The following is a 20,714-nucleotide window of genomic DNA, read 5'->3' on the forward strand; positions in this document are numbered from 1 at the left end:
CCAAAACAAAAGCAAGAGTGGCCTTTTCCACCTCCAACAGAGGCCCATATTGAGTTGGCCCACTTAATGAGGTCACCACAGGCCCATTTGACTTTGAAACAGTAACAGTGGAATGTAAAGAGGAATTCGAAAATACCTCCATAGATTGAGATGCCTTCGTTACTGTTCCTTCCAGCACCGTATCAATCTCTCTTATCTGCGCCTGAAAATCCACGGGAATTGAAGTTTTTTGAATTGAAGGGAACTCCAGATTTGGTGGGATATACCTATCATGTGGCGCATTTATTCCTAAAATATCGGGATCATGATTTCTCGGTGTCTTAACCATATCCACCATAGTCTACCCCTGCACCGTCGCAATCCGCCGTGTGCTTACTCTCGTAGCAGTCTCCTAATTATCATGTGGCATATCATGACCTCAATCTGTAACCACCTGCGGTTTCTGTAGACAATCAGGATTAGCACAGAGCCATGGACCATATTGCTGCTGATCTCTACTCAAAGAACCATTACTTTGAATCCACAGGCGACAATCCTTCTCGTCGTGATCAAGTTTACCTCACCAGTAACAATAAATTGGGAGTCGCTCGTACTAGAAGGATACCCATTGTCTATCTGATCCGCCTAACCGGACCATTCTACCCTGACACAAAGGTTTGGTAATGTCCATGTGAACTCTTACGCGAATGCAAGTACCCCAAGCTTTGCCTCCTTCAGGGGCGTCAACAGAAATGACCTCGCCTAAAGTGCTGCCAATGTGCTCCCCATTTTCGTTTGTCATATGGCTATTGGGAAGGTTGGAAATCTGTACCCAGAAGTAAGCCTTATCATGGTCTACATATTTATGATCCAACTTATTGTATTTTGACACTTCCAATACCCCACATCACCTAACCTGCACTCTTTTAATTAAGAGCTTTGGTCATTGGATCGTTATTATAATTACAAATAAGTATTTAAGTATTAAGTATTCTGAAACTAAACACATATATAAATGGCTTACGGGCACACTATTTTACTAGAAGTGTGAACGCTAAAATAAATTTTTTAGTCTCTGAAAATTTGTCCTTTTACTTTTTTTTTTTTTTTAATTATAAGAAAATCTGTCCTTTTACTGATTTGACAGATCAGCGTTTGAGGATAAGAAAAAGGGAAATATTTTTTAATAAAAGAATGGAAAGCTCATAGCAAGCATTTATATAAAATTCACCTTCTTATCAGATTTTGATTTAGTCAACAATCTTAAATTAGTTTAAACAAGTAAACAAAAAAATAAAGAAGTAAACAACCTTTGGCGAATCAAAAGGCCAACTTAGCTACGGTGTATTTAACTAATTTTATGCAAACTAATTCTTTGTCTTTTCTCATCGTAGATTAAAGTTCTTTTTGTCTTTTCACACTTGCGAATTCAGGAGCTGTTTGGTTTGAATTGTGCGCTTCGCAAAAATGTTGTGCCATGATATGAATAGTCCTAACATACTCAAGGATGCCCTGTGTCATGAGTTTTGCAGATTTAAGTGAGTCAAGTCAATGATCACATGCATAAGGCCTTTTTTTTTTTTTTTTTTTAAAGAAACTGTCATTCATTCATCAACAAGGAAAGGAATTACAACAGAGGAGAGCAAAAGAAGCTCGAAAAAAAACAAAGTTTATGGGGGATTTGGGGAAAGTAGGGAGTGGGGCAGTGGAGGCATGGTTCCTTTCCAAACCTGAACAACACCTGCAGATTTAACACGGTAGACGAGCTCATAGGCTGCTTTGTTGTGATAGCATTTCAGATGATGGATGCTCCAGCCGCTGAAATGGAGAAGAGAGCTATGGATTTCGTTAAAGATGTGGCCGAGAGTTCCACCTGTTTTCTTTGCATTAACAAATTGCATAGTGGAAAGGGAGTCTAATTCAATAATGACGCGGGGGATGTTCATCTCATGAGCAAGAATGATGCCATTTTCCAAGGCAATAGCTTCAACCGTATCAGGAGGGTAGTGGGCTGGCAGGGGTTTGCTCAGAGCCGCAGTGATATGTCCCCTTAAGTCACGAATAATTACTCCAATACTGGAAATTGTACCATCAGGACTGGTTGCTCCATCCACATTTACTTTATGGAAACTAGGTGGGGAGAGAGACCAATGAGAGGCTCGGCTACCTTGCTATTGAATTGTAGGTGACAGGTGACAGAGCACCTTTGTAGTCCTTAGCAAGCCTCAGGGCAAAGTCTCATATTTGACTAGGGAGGAGGGAGGTGGATTCATACACTACCTGATTTCAATTGAACCAAATATACCAAGTAGTGACAAAGAGTGTCTTAAGGTCTTGGGAGGTGCCATTACTAATGACTTGAAGTGCCACATCTGTTATGTCCTTTGGTCTGTCTTTTAAGATTGCTAGCCTACCCGACCAGTAACTCCACACTTGCTTAGGAATCTCGCAAGCAAATAGGGCATGCGAAGTGTTTTCATTGCATTGATCGTACGTAGGACATCTACCGTCTGTGTTGACCCCCTCTAGTCCTTAGATTCTGCATTGTAGACAGTGCGTTCATGCATGCCGGCCAAGCAAATATTCTAATCTTTGCAGGAAGGTTGAGATGCCACACCTTCTTCCAAAGTGGAGTTCGAGGGTCACCAGTTGACCTTTCACCCTCATGGTTTGTCTCGACAATTGGAAGGGCAACATAGTATGCACTCCTAACTGAGAACTCCCCTCTCTTGTTACCCATCCATATTAGCTTATCGTTCGAGAGAAAGTAGCTAGGGGGATGCTTAGGATGGTATCAGCTTCAAAAGGGAGGAAGGTTCTTTTTACAAGGTCGGCTTTCCAGTGCTTAGTGCCTTGGTCAATGAGGGTAAAGACCATAGGGAAGTCACCAATGATGCGAGGTGGGCTAATTGCTTTGAATGTTGTGGGTGTTAGAAGCCATTTGTCCTCCCCAATGTTGACCATTTTTCCATTACCAACCCGCCATCTCATGCCTTTACGAATCACTTCAAGGCTGTTGTGGATACTATGCCAGGCATACAATGGATTGCAACCTAATTGGGCATTGAGGACATCCAAAAATGGAAAATATCTTGCTTTGTACATTCTTGAAATCAATGAGTCTGGTTTGGTAAGCAGTCTCCGAGCTTGTTTGACATGGCCAAATTGAATGCTTGAAGGTTTCAGAACCCCATTTCCCTATAGAGCTTGGATTTGCACATTTTTGTTCCAAGCAAACCAAGCTATTTTTTGCTCTTGATGTCGCTGCCCCCACCAGAAATTACGCATCATGCTTTCAAGATCATCACATAAGCCTTTCAGAAGAAGAAAATAGCTCATGGTGTATGTGGGCATGGCTTAAGCAACTACCTTTATAAGGATTTCATTACCTCCCATAAAGAGCATTTTTTCTTTCCATCCTGAGAGCTTCCTTCCCACTTTCTCTTTTATTTCTGCAAAGACCTTATTCTTGCACTTACCAATAATGGAAGGGAGGCCAAGATACTTTGAATGTCTAGAATCTTGCATTGGGTCGAGGATGTCCAGAATCACATTCTTTGTTTCTTGGGTTGTGTTGAGGCTAAAAAAGATAGATGATTTATCCATGTTAATTTTTTGACCTGATGCGGCTTCGTATCTTGTGAGGATCTCGGTTAGCTTGTGGCATTCCTAACTACTTGCCTTGTAGAATAGCAAGCTGTTGTCAGCGAAGAACAGATTTCTCACTTGAGGATATTCTCTATTGATGGAAATTCCATTTAGCTCCCTGTTCTGAGAAGCATGATTAATAAGCCCTCAACACAGAGGATGAAGAGATAGGGGGAGAGAGCGTCCCCTTGCCTTAGGCCTCTTGTGGGAGTTATGCATCCATAGGCTGTACCATTAATGACGATAGAGTACAAAACCATAGTAATGCAGTGCGTGATTAGGCTAATCTAATGCTCATGAAACCCAAGCTTTTCCATTGCAGCTTCAATGAACCCCCATTCAACATGGTTAAAAGCTTTGCTCATATCTAGTTTTACGGCAGTAAAACTTTCCTTCCCTTCTCGCCTGTTGTTGGGTAGTGCATGATTTCAATTGCTACTAGGATGTTGTCAGTGATGAGATGTTCAGAGAGGAAAGCACTTTGGTTCTCTGTGATAATCTAGGGGAGAACAGCCTTGAGCCTGTTGTAAAGAAATTTTGCAATGATTTTATAAGCGACATTACTTAGGTTGATTGGCTTGAACTCTGTCATTTTGGTGGGAGACTTTGTTTTCGGAATAAGAGCAATGTTGGTTTTATTGATCTCAGCAATAGGCATATTAGAGTTAAGAACATTAAGAGCCATATTAGTAACACCATTGCCAACAATATCCCAGTATTTATGAAAGAAAATTGCAGACATACTATCGGGTCCAAGGGCCTTGGTTTGGTGCATTTGCTTATGGGTAGTGAGGATTTCATCCTTAGAGAACTTCTTGATCAGCTCCATGTTCATCTCATTGGTTACTCGAGATGGAATTGCTCTTGTTACATCATCAAAGCTGGCAGGCTGGGATGAGGTATATATATTCTTAAAATATTGGACAACAACTTCTACAATGGTGTCATTTGTATCACACCAGTTCCCATTTCATCCCAGATTCCAAGATAGTGTTATTTCTCTTCCTTTTAGATGCTCGAAAGTGGAAGAGTTTCGTATTATGATTCCCCTCCTTAAGCCATTGGACTCTTGATCTTTGGTTCCAAAAAATCTTCTCACTGTCCAGTAGGTCGTTGAGGTCCTTCCTTAGGTTATTTATTTCAACTGCATGACTGCCATCAGTATTTTAAAGGAATAGGGAATGGAGGGATTTCCTTTTAGCTTGAATCTGTTTTGGGATATGACCAAAGACTGAATGGCTCCAACTCGAGAGATCAGCTGCACAACGCTTGAGACTAAAAGCTAGACCCCTAGGAGAGTTTGTGTCAAGGCAGGCATTCCAAGGATTCTGTATAATGTCTTTGCACTCCTCCTTATGTGTCTACATTGCCTCAAAGTGAAAGCGATGCTTTTGGGGGGCTGAGCAGTCACCTTATCTGAAATAACAAAGGCGCAGTGATCAAAGGTGGAGTCAATGAGGGGGTGGACTCTTGTATTTTGGAAATGGCACCTCCAATCATCAATGGCAAGAGCACAATCTAAGCGCATATAGATTCTTTTAGGCCCTTCCCTTATGTTACACCATGTGAAGTCAAAACCATTATAGGCCAAGTCTCTGAAATTGCAGGAGTTGATTGCATTCCTGAAGCCATCCATTTGATGTTGGGACCTTTGTACCCCACCTCGCTTCTCCCTCAATAAAATGATCTAATTAAAATCCCTAAGGCAGAGCCAACGGAGCTGATATCATTGTTAAGGGAGGTTAGGAGCTTCCATGAGTCATTTCTTTGATGAGTATCTGGATGCCCATAAATTCCTGTGACTCTCTATCTGAAGCCAGAGTTCAGTGACAATGGCGTCAATGTGATGTGGGCTGTAAGTCATGATGTCAAGATTAGTATCCTTTGTCCAAATCATTGCAAGGCCACCACTCTAGCCTTTTCTAGGAATAAACAGGCAATTTAGTTGAGACATTGATCTTCTTCTCTTCTCTGCTTCTTTTTTATTGAGCTTTGTCTCCACAAGGAAAACGATTGTGGGAGTCCAACGCTGCATAAATTCACGTAGCACACTAACTGCCCAGAGGTTTCCAAGCCCTCGGCAGTTCCATCCAAGGGCAATCATTGCTCCTGGCGGTGCTACATAGCAACCACCGCCGATATACCATCAAGGGAGGTATTGGGGGGAGGGGGGGGGGGGGGGGGAGGAAGCATTGAAGAGGCATTTTTGGACTCCATTTTCTTTAAACTTTAGGGATTCAAAAGTACCTGGTCGTTTAGAACCCACTTCAAAATTTGAGGCTAGCATCTCAATGTCTTGGGCCTGGCTTGATTTGGGCTCTTTACCTAGCTATTTTCTTCAAATTAGCTTTCTTTTTTGGTTGGGTGCTATTGGATGGGCTGTGCACTAAAGAGATAGCATCTGTTTTGCACTTGCGCTCTAACTTTGGTCTTAGTGGGCTTGTTACTTCTTGGGCTTTAGAGTTAAATGACTGTGGTTAGCCCACTATAAAGCATGCATCCCCTTTGTCTTTTTTAAGGTCCTAGGAACTACCAAAGATCATCTTTTCTTATTGATTACGAGGATTTTCCTTAGCTTTTTGGTTACGTTTCAACTTTCTTGCCCTGTCCCATCCGTCCTAATTTTCTGCCACTTGCAAAAGCAAAGCAGTTTGATTTGTCTCTACATTTACATGTGGGACATTCCCCAATACTAGATTTTCATAAGAGATATTGTTTCCCCCGAGACCAACTAACTCAGGTATGCTCGAGTTGTTAGTTGGTGCACGAGACCCCACGCTGCTGATGCCCATATCCACTGCAACTTGGTCTTTGCTACTAGTGGTCTGGGTTCTGCTTGGTCTATCTTGAGTTCCAACCAGCCTTCATCCATTCCCCATATTGTTTATCTGCCTCTTGCCAGTTGGTGGTTTTCGAGTAGTGTTTGACATCATGACCAATTCTTCCACATATAAAGCAGATTGTTAGAAGCCTCTCATACTTAAAGGTAACCCAATGTTTTCCACCCTTTGGATTGGATACATATCCTCCTCTTCGCAGAGACCTGTTTATTTGGACATCAACTCTAATACGCATAAATTTGGCTTGGTCAGATTGCCAAGAGCGTTTGTCAACTTCTAAGCAATTACCTATTGTGCCTCTGATGTTTTTGTCTACCTTTTCAGTAATGAACTCAAAAGGAAGACCCTAAACTTGGACCCAAAAAAGGAGTGTGCGTGAACATGATATTTGTAGAAGATAGACCTTGTTTCTAGCGACATGAGGAGGAGGTTTTTTCAAAGTTCCACAGACCACTCTTTTCAACCCATTCCATTTGATATTTGAAACTAAACTTGAACTGCATTGATGATGCCGAAAATCGTCAGTAAGTCACACAGTCCTCACGTGCTCAAGACAATACCTGCACAACACAGAACAAGAAGACCCTAGGAGAGTACCGGTGTGATACCGGCCAAAGACTCTCTGAAGGTTAAGTTAGAAAACTTATCAAAATCCTAGAATGTCAGAGTTGGGGTCAATTATGCGTACCTTCGTTTGGGAGTGCCTTTGGGGTTTTTATAGTAGTGTAAAATCGACTCCTGTTCCTTAGGCAAAAAGATCTTTCCTTATAGAGAAAATTTTAATAAATGTACGTATTTCATGGGATTCTTCCCATATAGGGGTTCATTGACCAAGACCAAATGTAGAGCCCAAGATATTTCCATTGAAGATTCCTTGGAGTTCACTTATGCCATGTAGCTGCCACGTGGCCTTAATAGTAGTTGCCCTCGTGTCTGTACACCAAGGATTTCGTCTGTCTAGGACCAACCATCATGCATTCTTTCTAACCAAAACCTTAATCCATCGCCTTATATTATTTACTATCATAAGGCTTATGTATCCGTCATATTTGATTTTTATCCCCTTCAGCAGCCCCTCACTCTATGGAATCGTACTTTGATTGACAGACTAGGCTAGGGCCATAAATGCCGTAAGGATACGTGGCATGTTTTCAATGGCTGATCACTCGGAACGAAGCGTCCCTTCATCTTCTATGTCGTTCCCTCTATATACACGCATGCTTCTTTACCTTTCATTTTTACTTTCTTCAACGAATTCTCAACTAGAGTGCTACTGTCCATTTCATAAATTGGCATACTGTCTACTTTGTGCAACCGTCAGCCACTCCTTGTTTGCTTTCTCCAACCGGTAAGTATTTTTACCTTATGTTGACTTTCTTTGCTACTTATTTAAATTTTTGCACACCCGTCGTCTATGTAGGCTGTCAGAGTCTTAGGGTTTGTCCATCACTTGTAGGTGACAGATATCTAGTGCATCGAGTGAGCAATCGTGTGTTCGCGAGGGAGCAAGCTACGACGAGGTATTTCTGTCAGGTCTCGACGACCCCGACACCTCGAGTACTGAAAGGGAACCGTGATTCACCTCTCCTTCCACAAAAATGAGGACACGGATGTGGAGAGGTCTGAGGGAGATTCAAATGATGATGATGTAGATAATGGTGAACCCCCAATTCAGTCTGTCATAGGCCCCGACGGATTTAGGAAGTTCATTATGCTACCGTTGTGGAAAATAAATGATTTCAATTCCTCCGTCAAACAAACACACTTCAACACGCTTGGGGAGAAGTACCAAATACCAATCAACATCCCAATGCGTCTACCTCTAAAGCATGAAAAATGCTACTACAAGGGTGTAAAAGACGTCGGGGTGTATGAGCAGCAACTGAAGGTGGGACTTAGGTTCCCCTTAAGTGCTCTCTACCGTCGTTTGCTATAGTACCTTGGGCTGGCTATCACCCAAATCTATCCAAATTCTAGGAAAGTTTTTCTGGGTGTGGAAGTCCTATACAGGGTTATGACTGACGGGGCACACAAGATGATGGTGGAAGAGTTCTTCCATTGCTACCGTCCAGCTGAGATTACTCAATCAAAAGGCATGTACAATTTCGTGCCGAGGGGTTCATTGCTCAGGCTGGTGTGTGATACCCCAGACTCCTATAGAAACTGGAAGATCCGTTATTTCTTCATCCAAGGGGACAATTGGATGTGTCACCCAGGTGACGAAGAGGACATGCTAGTAGACAAAACCTAGAGTATCATGCCCTGGTTTGGTATGTGTTTGTCTATATTAGGCTTTTTATTCTATTGTGTTTATTTGATATTCTAACCATCTCTTTTTGTAGCTAGGGACCGTCCTCAAGTTAGCCTTGAAGAGTGGAGTTTTTTGGAGAGGATTTTCGTGACCACTAAGTTGTCGGAGAGGTCGTGGTCAAACCTGGTAACCTTAGATACCCTTCACTGATATTGTGATGGNTCTCACTACAACTCTATCATAGAGCCTCGTGCTCGATTTTTGTTATCTCTTCTTAAGCATCTTACTATAGATTTTCCTTCTCACTTTATTCTTTCTATCATAGATGTTCATCTTGATTCGGCGTCCCGTGATAAGTTCATCTTTCCTTCCGCTATCACGAGGATCTTACGCCATTTTTCTATTCCCTTTCCTGTGTCCGACCACTTCACACACATTTGTGCCATAGATGCCACTACCATTGAAACGTAGTGAGGCGCAGTTTAGGTTGTGATAGAGGGATTCCACTCCTCCCTCCCGTTCGGCTCCATCTAGATTAGCTCCATCTATATCTGCTCCTTCTTCCTCTACGGGCGATGTATCTCTCAGAGACATTATGGCGCAGCTGCAGCGCATGGACACTCGCCTTGATACATTCTTCGCTGAGTTGTATCAAGTGAATGTTCGTGTTGGTCGTATTGCACGACAGCAAGCGACCATGGGTGTTTGCTCCAAAGGCTACTCCTTCACCACCTAATTTAGCAGTTTCAGATTCTGAGGATGATGATGATGATGATGATGGAGATGCTAGTTCTACTAATGAGATGTCTACATGACACTCTACCCTTTGTCACTCGTGACAAAAAAGGGGAGTAGTTTTGGGTTATGAGAGTAGTCATCTTAGGGGAGAGTTAGTATATGACATTTTGATAGGGGGAGTGTTGATATTCTTGAGGGATGTAGTGAGGTTTTTATGTATCTTTTCTTTTCTATTCTTTATAGATACATTGATCCTTTGACCATTTTTACATACATTGTACTTATACTTCTTTATATATGTGATGTATGATGTTCTTTCACTCTCTCTTCATGTGTTGTTTCTTCTCCATCTTTATACACATGTTCATTATATTTGTATGCAATCTATTATTTCTGTTTCACACAAGATGCCTTGATGAGTTTTGTTTAAAGTATTTCAGAAATACAGGTTGTCAAAGTCTACTTGCCATAAACTCTCTTCTTGCAAAGTTTTTCAAGAGTTTGTGTTAGGATAGATTTTATTGTATTCAACAAGTGAATATGAGTTTAGTGATTTATGACTTCTCTCATATGTTCATTTGCTTGTTGTGGTTTTGTCACGGATTGCCAAAGGGGGAGATTGTTAGGACATATGTGTTTTCACTTGTTAAGACATATGTCACTTATTTATGTAAATTGGCTAATCCTTTGATAAAACGCACTTTACTTGTAATTGGGTAGTTCTAGGTGTTTTTAATACTTCAAGAAACAAGGTTTCAAGGTCAAGTGTTGAAGTCATCAAGTCTGTCCAAGAAAAAGCAAGCTGAAGTGCAATTTCATTAAAGCTCGACACATGCTCGATAGCTACCTCGACACCTGCTATCTTCGAGATTTAAAATTTTAGATTTTCTGATCTGATTTTCTTGGGATCCGTGAATATGCCTTTGGGCCTTCTTTTCTCCAAACCCTAAACATATAAAAGGATTATTTTAAGAGCCGTCAAGTGTGACACAAGTTGCAAAATCATTGAGCAATCTCTGTTCAAGCAAATTGTGATCAAAAGATGAAGTTCTTGACCTAGTTCATCTTCTCTGAAGAAGTTGCTATGTATTTGCACCATAGGGTTTTGTGACTAAGCATCTTCCTGATCTTCATCGTGTAGGATGAACTAAGAACTTTGCAGCCAACCTTCTTCCTTAAGTTGGTGTTTTGAAGTCGCATACTGGGATCCGCGCATTGGTTAGTTACGTACTTGGGAGCAGTGCATCAAAGGTGGGAACTGTCACTACAAATCAATTCCAATTGGGTATTGGGTAAGGGTTCAACTGTAGGTTGGTAAGGTACTTGAGATTCCTTTACTTGTAACCGCTTGATTTGATAATAGTGGAGTTTCGAGAGTGGTGACCTGAAAATCACCTGGTGAGATTTTTACCTCGAGATTTTTCCCCATTCGTAAACAAATCACTGTGTCATTTAATTTTCGCTGCATATTTAGTTATTTGGTGATTTGTTTGTGCTTCCACATATTTGCATGCTAAATTGATTAATTAATAACTTGGCTAATTAATTAATTGGTTTAATCACAAGGGATCATTCAGATTGTGGCCTATCAATCATCATCAACTATGAATCCACATATATATTAGACTCATATACTCACATGAATCCACATATATATTAATAAACACAATCAATGAAACAACGTTGAACATCATCATGTGAACGAATTCACTGAAGCAATATTAATATAATATAGAAACAAACAACAGTGTCAAGTGCATTAACATCATCAAGAAACCGTTTTCCTCTTTATTCTAAAATCCAATCACATGCTATACAATCATGAGATGAAAACCTGGCTTGATACCAATTGTTGGTAAATCTGGTTTTGTATCTCATACAAAACACACAGCGGAAGCAACAAACAAAAATCTATTTCATTTATAATTGATAACTTGCACTATATAAATTTCTGAATTTAAGAACAAGATAGCGTACTTGGTGCGGTGAAATTCAAAACAAAAGATTATAAGTACTTGGGAACATTTTTAATCTTCACTCCAATTCCACTTTACGCCCAAGAAGTGTGGTCTCTCAATTAGTTTCTAAGGGAGAATAATTGAGTGGCTTCACTCGCACATACACACCACTTCACAATGGTGTCTCACTTTTTTCTCTAATGAAAAAATTCTGTATGTTTCTCCCTTTTATAACTAACTGATTATCTAATTGGGCTGGCTTATTGGGCCTTTCCAATTGGGTTTTAGTGTGTGGCTTGGAGTGGGACTAAAAGGGACCAATAAGACACTAGCTCCAATGGGCCTTGGGCTTTTCTGTCAACTCTTGACAAGTCCAAAACTACCATTAATTATATTTAATAACACTATATAAATATAATTGCACTCTAAGCCTTATTAATTAATTATATCCCAAGACTTTATTACGTAAACAACCCCTTCATTAAATATTCGTAGTAATACAAAGTCATGAATGTAGATTGCCACTTTGTAAATTACTACATCTTAATACTTAAGTACCCGGTTTAATCCTTTTAAGTTATTCATTATATATTTATGAAATCCAATTTCATAAATATATACTTTAGTAATTTTTTACCAAAGTGGTTACGCCTAACTCTCTGAATAACTAAACCCATCAAACTTATCTCAAGGGAATATTTTATATCTCCGTTAAGAGACTACGAATTCCATCTTGAGAATATATGTTCCATCAACACTAAATGTGGCTGCCCAACATACTGAGGTTTTGACCGTTACTTTAGATCTCACTCCTGATATATCAAAACAACCTACACTTCATAATCAAGTCCATTATTCTCTTAGGATTAAGAGTTCATGCAAATATAAGTCGTAAGATTTATTATTCAATTGATAGCCGTTAGGAGAATAATAAATCTCACAACGGTCTAGTTTAATATGTCTTAACTCTTAAAACATATTAACACATCAACTAGAAGTCTCTACTTCCATGATTAAGACAAATCATCTTAGTTGATATTTTATAGTCTTCGCAGATGAAATACCCAATTTCATCACTGACTATGAACTAAAATTTTGAGTTTACAAAGAACTTATGACTTATATCTTCTGTGACTAAATCACATAAATCACATACTATGCATCTCATGGACTAAATGATAATGTTCGAATATTCATGTTACCATTATTTTAGGTAATAATAAAACAATTTTATTAATTACAATATTAAGTCATACATAATATCATACATAGTATCATACAATAGGATTTAAGGGCACTAATCCTAACACCAAGTTGGTCCCAGTTTTTCTTGGGATGGGTCCTTTTTTGCCTGCGATATCTTCCTAAAGACGAGGTCTCCAGTGTTGAACCTTCTTACCTTGACCTTTCTATTGTAGTATTGGCCATTGCTTCTTTGTGTTTAGCCATTCACTTCATGGCTTCCTCTTTGACTTCATCAATTAGATCTAAGTTGCTATTAAGCTCCTGTTGGTTCTTTTGACCTTCATAAGTTTTGACTTGGAGGCTCGTCAATCCCACTTCCATTGGTATGACGGCCTTAGTGCCAAATGTTAGTCTGAATGTCATTTCTCCTGTTGGAACTCTTATGGTCATCCTATATGCCCAAAGAACATTTGGTAGTTCTTCAAGCCATGCCCCTTTTGCCCCCTCAAGCTAAGTTTTGATAATTTTGTGCAAGCTTTTGTTCATCATTTCTATCTAACCTTTGGCCTAAGGGTGTCTAGGAGAATAGTAGTGGTTCTTGACTCTTAAGTCTTGGCAAAATTTTCGAAACTTGGGATTATCGAACTGCTTTCCATTGTCTGATATTATGACACGTGAGACTCCAAACCTACAGATGTTCTTCCACACAAAGCTAGTGATTTTAGCCTTTGTTATCGTTGTTAATGGTTCTGCTTCTATCCATTTTGTGAAGTAATCAATTGCGACAATTAGAAATATGAGTTACTTCTTCCCTAAAGGGAATGGGCCCATAATGTCAATCCCCCATTGGGTGAAGGGCCATGGTGAGGATATGGGTGTCATTGTCTCTCCTAGTCTCGTTTGGACATTTACGAAGTGTTGACACTTATCGCATACATTGACGAGGTCGTGGGCATCCTTCTATAAAGTTGGCCAGTAATATCCTACTTTGAGTGCCTTTCTAGTTAAAGACCTTGCCCTAGCATGATTTCCACAAATTCCTTCGTGTATCTCGCGAAGCACATAATCTACTTCTTCTGAGTTGGCACATCTTAAGTATGGGAGTGAATAACCTCATCTGTACAGTACATTGTCAATAATGACAAAGCGAGCCGCTTTAGTCTATATCTTCCTTGCTTTTGTTTTATCTTTTAGCAGCCGTCCTTCTTTCAAATAACAGACGATAGGACTTATCCAATCGTCTTGTTCTTTTATCTTCAAAATCTACTCACCTTCTATACTTGGTTACCCCCTTATTTCTACACAGAGTTTAGAGGTCGCATTATAGTCATTTGATGAGGCCAATCTTGCTAGGAAGTCTGCTTTTGCGTTTTTAGCCCAAGGGATTTGGACAAAGTCTAGGCTATCAAAATGCTGCGAGAGTTGTTGTACAATCTTCAGGTACTTTTACATCCTCTCTTCTTTGGCTTCATAATCTTCCTTCGCTTGTCCAATTATTAGTTGAGAATTAGCTTGAACGATAAGGTTCTTTGCTACGAGAGCTTTTGCTAGATTTAGTCTTGTTAGCAATGCTTCGTATTCTGCCTCGTTATTCATTGCTGAGAATTGTAGTCTAACTGCATACTTCAATATTTCTCTTTCTGAAGATATGAGCACTACTCCTACCCCTCCTACTTTCTTTGTGGTAGACCCATCTGTTTGGACTGTCCATGTTTCCATAGGGAGTTCTTCTTCCTTATAAGGGTAAGTGAATTTTGCAATGATGTCTGCTAGTACTTGGGCTTTGATTGCTGCTCGAGGCCAATATTCGATGTCGAATTGGCCAAGTTCAATTGCCCATTGAATGAGTCATCCTGCTGCATCTATCTTGTTCATCATCTTTCTTATTGGTTGGTCTGTCATGACAACGATAAAGTATGCTTAGAAGTAAGGACGAAGTTTCCTGAAAGCGACCAACAATACGAAAGCTAACTTTTCCATCCTTGGGTAATTTGCCTTTACTCCCTAGAATGCATGGTTGGTATAGTAGATTGGCTTTTAGAAATTTTCTTCTTCTCTGATCAGTGTCGAACTTACTGTAGTGTTAGACATTGCTAAGTAGAGGTATGGCTTCTCCCCCATCACTAAAGGACTTAGCAATGGTGGCTTCACCAAGTACTCTTTTAATTTTGCAAGGGCTTCTTCACATTCATCAGTCCACTGAAAGGCCTTTTTCAAGACCTTGAAGAATGGCATGCACTTGTCTGTTGCCCTAGAGATGAATCTGTTTAGGGCTACGACCTTTCCTGCCAAGCTTTGAACCTCTTTCACTATTTTTGGTGATTTGATCTCGATTATTACTTTTATTTTGTCTAAATTTGCCTCTATGCCTCATTGGGAGACCATGAATCCCAAGAATTTCCCTGACGCAACAGCAAAAAGTTTGCAGGGTTTAATTTCATATTGTACTTACATAGTGTGCTAAAAGTTTCTTTCAGATTGTCCAAGTGGTTGGCTTCATCCTTACTTTTCACCATTATATCATCTACGCATACTTCCACATTCCTTCCAATTTGGTGAGAGAACATGTGGTTCACCAATCTTTGGTATGTGGCTCCCGCATTCTTCAATCCAAAGGGCATAACTTTGTAGTAGTACAACCCTTGGGTGGTGATGAACGAGGTCTTCTCTTGATCTTCTTCATCCATAAGGATCTAGTTGTATCCCAAAAATGCGTCCATGAAACTTAAGAGCTTGTGTCTGGCAGTTGAATCTACTAGTTGATCAATCCTTGGTAAGGGGAAGCTATCCTTTGGGCAAGCTTTGTTCAGGTTTGTGAAATCAATACACATCCTCCATTTTCCATTGCTATTTTTTACCATTACCACGTTTGCTAGCCAATCTGGCTAGAAGACTAACCTGATGAAACCAGCTTCTAATAGCTTCTCTACTTCTTCAGTTATTGCTTTGTTGCACTCTGGTGCAAATATTCTCTGCTTCTACTGTATAAGTTTGCATTCTGGGTTGACATTGAGACGATGCTGTATGATTTTCCTATCAATTACAGGCATATCCTTGTGTTTCTAGGCGAAAACATCTTGGTTTGCCCTCAAGAAGGAAACCATCTTCTCTTTCTCCAGAGCTAGGAGTATTGCTTATATCTTCAATACCTTTGTCAAATCTCCTAGGACGATCTCAACTTCCTGTGGTTTTTCTGATGGTTTGGGGATGGGCTTTGGTTCATTGATCACTCATGTGTGCTTCTCCCCAAATGCTAAGGCAGCTTGGTAGCACTCTCTTGCCAGAACTTGATCTCCTCTAATTTCTCCCACTCCATAAGCTGTTGGAAATTTCACCTTCAAGTAATATGTTGACGTCGTTGCTCTTAGCCTGTTGAGTGCAGGTCTTCCTAAGATGATATTATATGTTGAAGGGTAATCAACTATGAGGAAATCAATTTCCTTGATGGCTTATGCTAGGTTAGTGCTTGTAATTACAGTTAGTGTGATGATGCCCCCAGGGACGATTCTATCCCTAGAATGAAAGGCCTGGTCCTTCCCTTGTCCAATTTCATATGTTGAAATGCAGGTAAGTAGAAGATCTTTGCTAAGATTCTGTTGTCAATGAGTATAATGTTGAATTCTTCTACTTTGAGCATGATTACCAGTGGATCGTCATGAGGTTGCCTAATGTCGCGATCGTCTCTCTGTAAGAAAATGATATTAGGTTTGTCATTCCTTGGCATCTTCACTAGAGGGAGCCGTGAATGGACACTATTTATTTATCTTTCATGGGCTTTTTTTAGGGACTTCAGCATTCTGCCTGCCGTTAATTCTCTCGAGATCATCTTTATCTCTCCTACAGGAGGCTTGTAATCTCCTGCTTCTTGATTTCTGTCTTTATCGTCCTTCCGTTGGTATCTGTAGGGCTCCATTTTCCTGACATGCTTTCCTTGCCAAATTAAAGTCTCCACCTTATCTTTCAAATGTCTACATTGGTCAGTGCGATGCCCATAGTCCTGATGGAACCTACAGTACTTGTTCTTGTCTCTTTTTTTTGCTAGAGTACTGATTAGTTTCGGCCATTACAAGGAGGGATTGTCCCTTATTTGCATTAGGACTTGCTCAATTGGCATTATTAGAGGAGTAAAGTTAGTGAACTATGGCTTCCTATTTGGAATTTCCTTCTTTTTCTTTATGGTCTGCCCAACACTTCGTGTCACTTTCTTCTTATCGTGATTGTTACTTGTTCCTTCGTCTCTCTTCCTTTTTCCTTTCATTTCAGTTGCAAGCACCACATCCTTTGCATTCATGTACTTCTAAGCTTTTCAGAGCCATTCTGCGACTGTTTTTGGTAAGCTTTTGATGATTGAGAAGAAAAAAAAATCCTCAGGTAGCAACCCTGCTTGGAAAGTTGTTAGGATGACTTGATCTTGAGCTTCGTCTACCTACAATAGCTCCTTATTGAATCGGGTCATGTACTGTCTTAGTGATTCTCCTTCTACCTGTTGAATGTTAAGAAGATGACCGATTGGCTTTTTTTTTTTTTTTTTGTCCCCCAATGAAATGCCAAACAAAACACTTACTGAGTTGTTCAAAATCCGCAATAGTTCTTAGGGGTATCTTGCTGAACCATACTCTGGCTACTTATTTTAGTGTCATTGGGAATGCCCTGCATATCACCTCATCTGGGATCATCTGCAATAGCATCAATGTCTAGAATGATTCAATGTGATCTGAGGGATCCTTGGAACCGTTATACGACTCCAATTGTGGGAGACGAAATTTCAGTGGGAAGGGACGGTTCAGTATGTCAGTAGTGAATGGTGAGTCTGTCCTTCGAATCATCTAATCCAAATTCTCCCCGCCTTTGTCCTTTATGGAACCTTTTAACTCGTCCATCTCCTTCCTCATGTTGCAAAGCTCATTCTCCATCCTAGAGGAATCTTCTCTTGAGGTCCTATCTCGCCTAGTGGCTTGAGAGTTTGATTCTTCTTCATTCTAGTTTTCACCTGTTTGCCGACATTCTAGTTTTGGGATTCCATTGTCTTTCGCAGCTTTTCCACATTAGCCAGAAGGGCCTGGATTTGTTGTTGTTGCACAGCTTCTTGCTGTTATGCAATTTCTGATTCCATCTTATACTTCGATGAACTCTTTTGTCATTGGGAAAGATGGTGTAAGCTCAGAAATGTGTTGAAAAATACAAGAGCAATTTAGACCCCCAATTAAAGTTATGGCTCGATAGTTTTTCACACTAACTTAATACAAAGTGCAAAATAGTGTAAATGCGAGTGGATAAGCAAATAAGTTACTCTAATCCATAAACTAAGCAACACAGCAGTATAATGGAATATAAAAGAGTAGGGAAGAAAGATGTAAACACAGAAAACACCAAGATGTGTTTTCGAAGAGGAAACCGAAGAACTCGGCGAAAAATCTCTCCGCCGCCCTCCAAGTAGAAATCGATCCACTAGACAATCAGTTGGAATACATGGGTTAGCAAGAGACCTTCCAAGCCTAATTTACCCGATGCACCTAAGCCCTCCAAGCTCCTACTCCAACAAGGCTTTTTAGAACCGTGTCTTGTCTAGCTCTCTAGATCCCGCAACAAGCTCCATGTTGCATCTGCCATTCCAGGATTCTTCCAATGCTTCCCAGTAGCAACAAAATGTCACTCAACACACTTAAAGGGTGAGGTAAGTGTTTGGGCTATCAACCTCTCAATGATATGGAAAATGGAGAGGGAAGAGTTGAGGAAATACCATAAGCAAGTGTATAGAGAAAGGTGGGGATGACAATCTCTAATTCCTAATGTGTTTGGCTAGGGTTTTCTCTCTAAAGCATTCCTCAACATTTATGGGTAATGAGGGTATATGTAGGATAGGTGCAAAAAGTGTGAGTCAGTCAGTATAGGCTGGCAGAACAGAATGTCTCGCGGGTGTCTCGTTGGAAGGCCTTACCCGCAATATACTCGCGAGACACAGCTGTTTCCACCTGGCCTGACTCTTCGCATTCCAGCATGTGCAAGGCACATGTTTCACTTCGCGGGAAGCTAAGTCGCGACATACCCGCGAGAATCCTTCAGCCTCCAAAAGCTTGAGTCTTCACACACTCTCTCTATCACACAACCCTTATAACAAATCCCACAATAAATACAGGGTATGAACAATTGAAAGTAATTACAATCAAATTTGACACGGAATAAAAGCCAACAAAATACATAGTTGTAAATAACAACTTTACAGATGACTTGAATGATTAGCATTCCCCACAGATGGCGCCAAACTGATGACGCAAAAAATCAGTAGTTGAGCTCCTCATTGTCATGGATGGACGAAGCTTTGATTGGGGTCGTTTCTGTTGGAGGATATCCTACAAATATGAACTGGATGGAAAAGTAACACGCTAGTGTGGCGTTAGCCAAACTGCCTTCGATGCTTAGGTTAGTAAAGGAGAAAGATTTTAGAGAGAATTGATTGAAGAGTGAGTTTCGTAGAGTATTTCTGTGTACCTTTAACTTTTGTTTCCTTCTCTTTTATAGTTGCGTGCCTAATAAACGGGCAATGAATTATTGTATTTATTTTCAATAGCTAGTGCATTACAAAATCTTTGTCTGAAGTTCATAACTCATTATGTGACCGTTGCTCCATCCATTATGCTTTGTCATCAATGAACCTAATAAATTCATGACATCTTCTCTTGGTTGATGACAATCTTTGTTTAATGACAATCGTAAATTTCCGACTCATCAAGCAAATTACAAAACGTGTTATAATTTGGAATTTCCATTAGGATCATGCAAATCCATTTTTCTTAATAAATTGACAAAAATGATTAAAAGAATATAGAACCAAGCTTTCTCAAAATATTCCAACGTGAAAATCCAACCCAATGCCACATGACAAGCCACCATAAAGACATAAGGTATGCCATTAAGACATCAATTTATGCCATGAAGACATCAGTTATGCCACAAAAACATCAGTTATGCCATGAAGACATCAATTATGCCACAAAGACATTAATCCTCCATACAGACGGGGTGCCAAGATACCAACGTCACAAAGACTATGCATCTGGCTAGGTAATCACATGTCACAGCCTAAGGGTAAAAGCATAAAGAGCTCACAATTTACATGAAATCAAAACACTGTTCAATTTCAAGTAGTTTTACGAAAACCTTCGAAATACCCAATATATTCACAAGGTTCTCATGTTTTCCAAAATCATTTCTTGTCAATAAGATTTTCTATCAATTTCCAAAATATCACAATTCAAGACAAAACATCTTTAGAATTTGCAAATAATGCAATAAATCCAGAAAACCCATTCCCAAGAATTTTATAAAAGATGCTTATCATTTCCAAGCTAACAAATCATGCATTTCCCCATTCGCATTACAAAATATGATGCACTTTTCATAAATAATCATATATAATAGGGTCACAACACAATACTCTTTAAGAAAACATAGTTCCACAAATAAGTTTCCAAAATGTGTTTGACCCAAAAACAACGTTTATGCAACATGATTATTTTCCAAAAATCCCATTAAAAAGCTACTTATCTTACAACCCACAAAAACCTAATTCTACAAGTTCCAAAGGAGATTAGCTAGAATCTAAACAGTATCAAGCAAACCTATCACAATAAGCTTAAAGCTTGAAATTGTATCTAGCTACAAATTAGGAATTGCCAAATAAGCACTTTGATTAGGCAAGCCTAATATTTAACCTCACAAATAATGTATTCTACTCCTAGAGTTTCTTAACAATATAATTTACAAGGCATAGTCCCCAATTTGTAAACTTAAACATGTCATTCAAAGTCTTCTCCTTTATCATAAGAGATCCTAACACTTTATGATTTTCTTCCACAATATATACCTACCATTTTCAAGAGACCCATGAAACAACAACATATATAATAATATCCACCATTAAAAACCCAAATGTAAATCCTCCACTAGTAAACAATAAAAATTAGATTTACCAACTATTTCACATTAGCAAGAAAAAACCCCTAAATCTTTACCCTGGGTAAATCTCAAATGGCTATTATTGTACAAAATCACAACCATTCACCAAATATGTCCACCAAAACAAAACCCATATACATAAACACATGAATATCTCTA

The sequence above is a fragment of the Quercus suber genome, unplaced genomic scaffold (genome assembly GCF_002906115.3).
Source record: "Quercus suber isolate HL8 unplaced genomic scaffold, Cork oak 2.0 scaffold_72, whole genome shotgun sequence".
In the NCBI taxonomy this organism is placed as follows: domain Eukaryota; kingdom Viridiplantae; phylum Streptophyta; class Magnoliopsida; order Fagales; family Fagaceae; genus Quercus; species Quercus suber.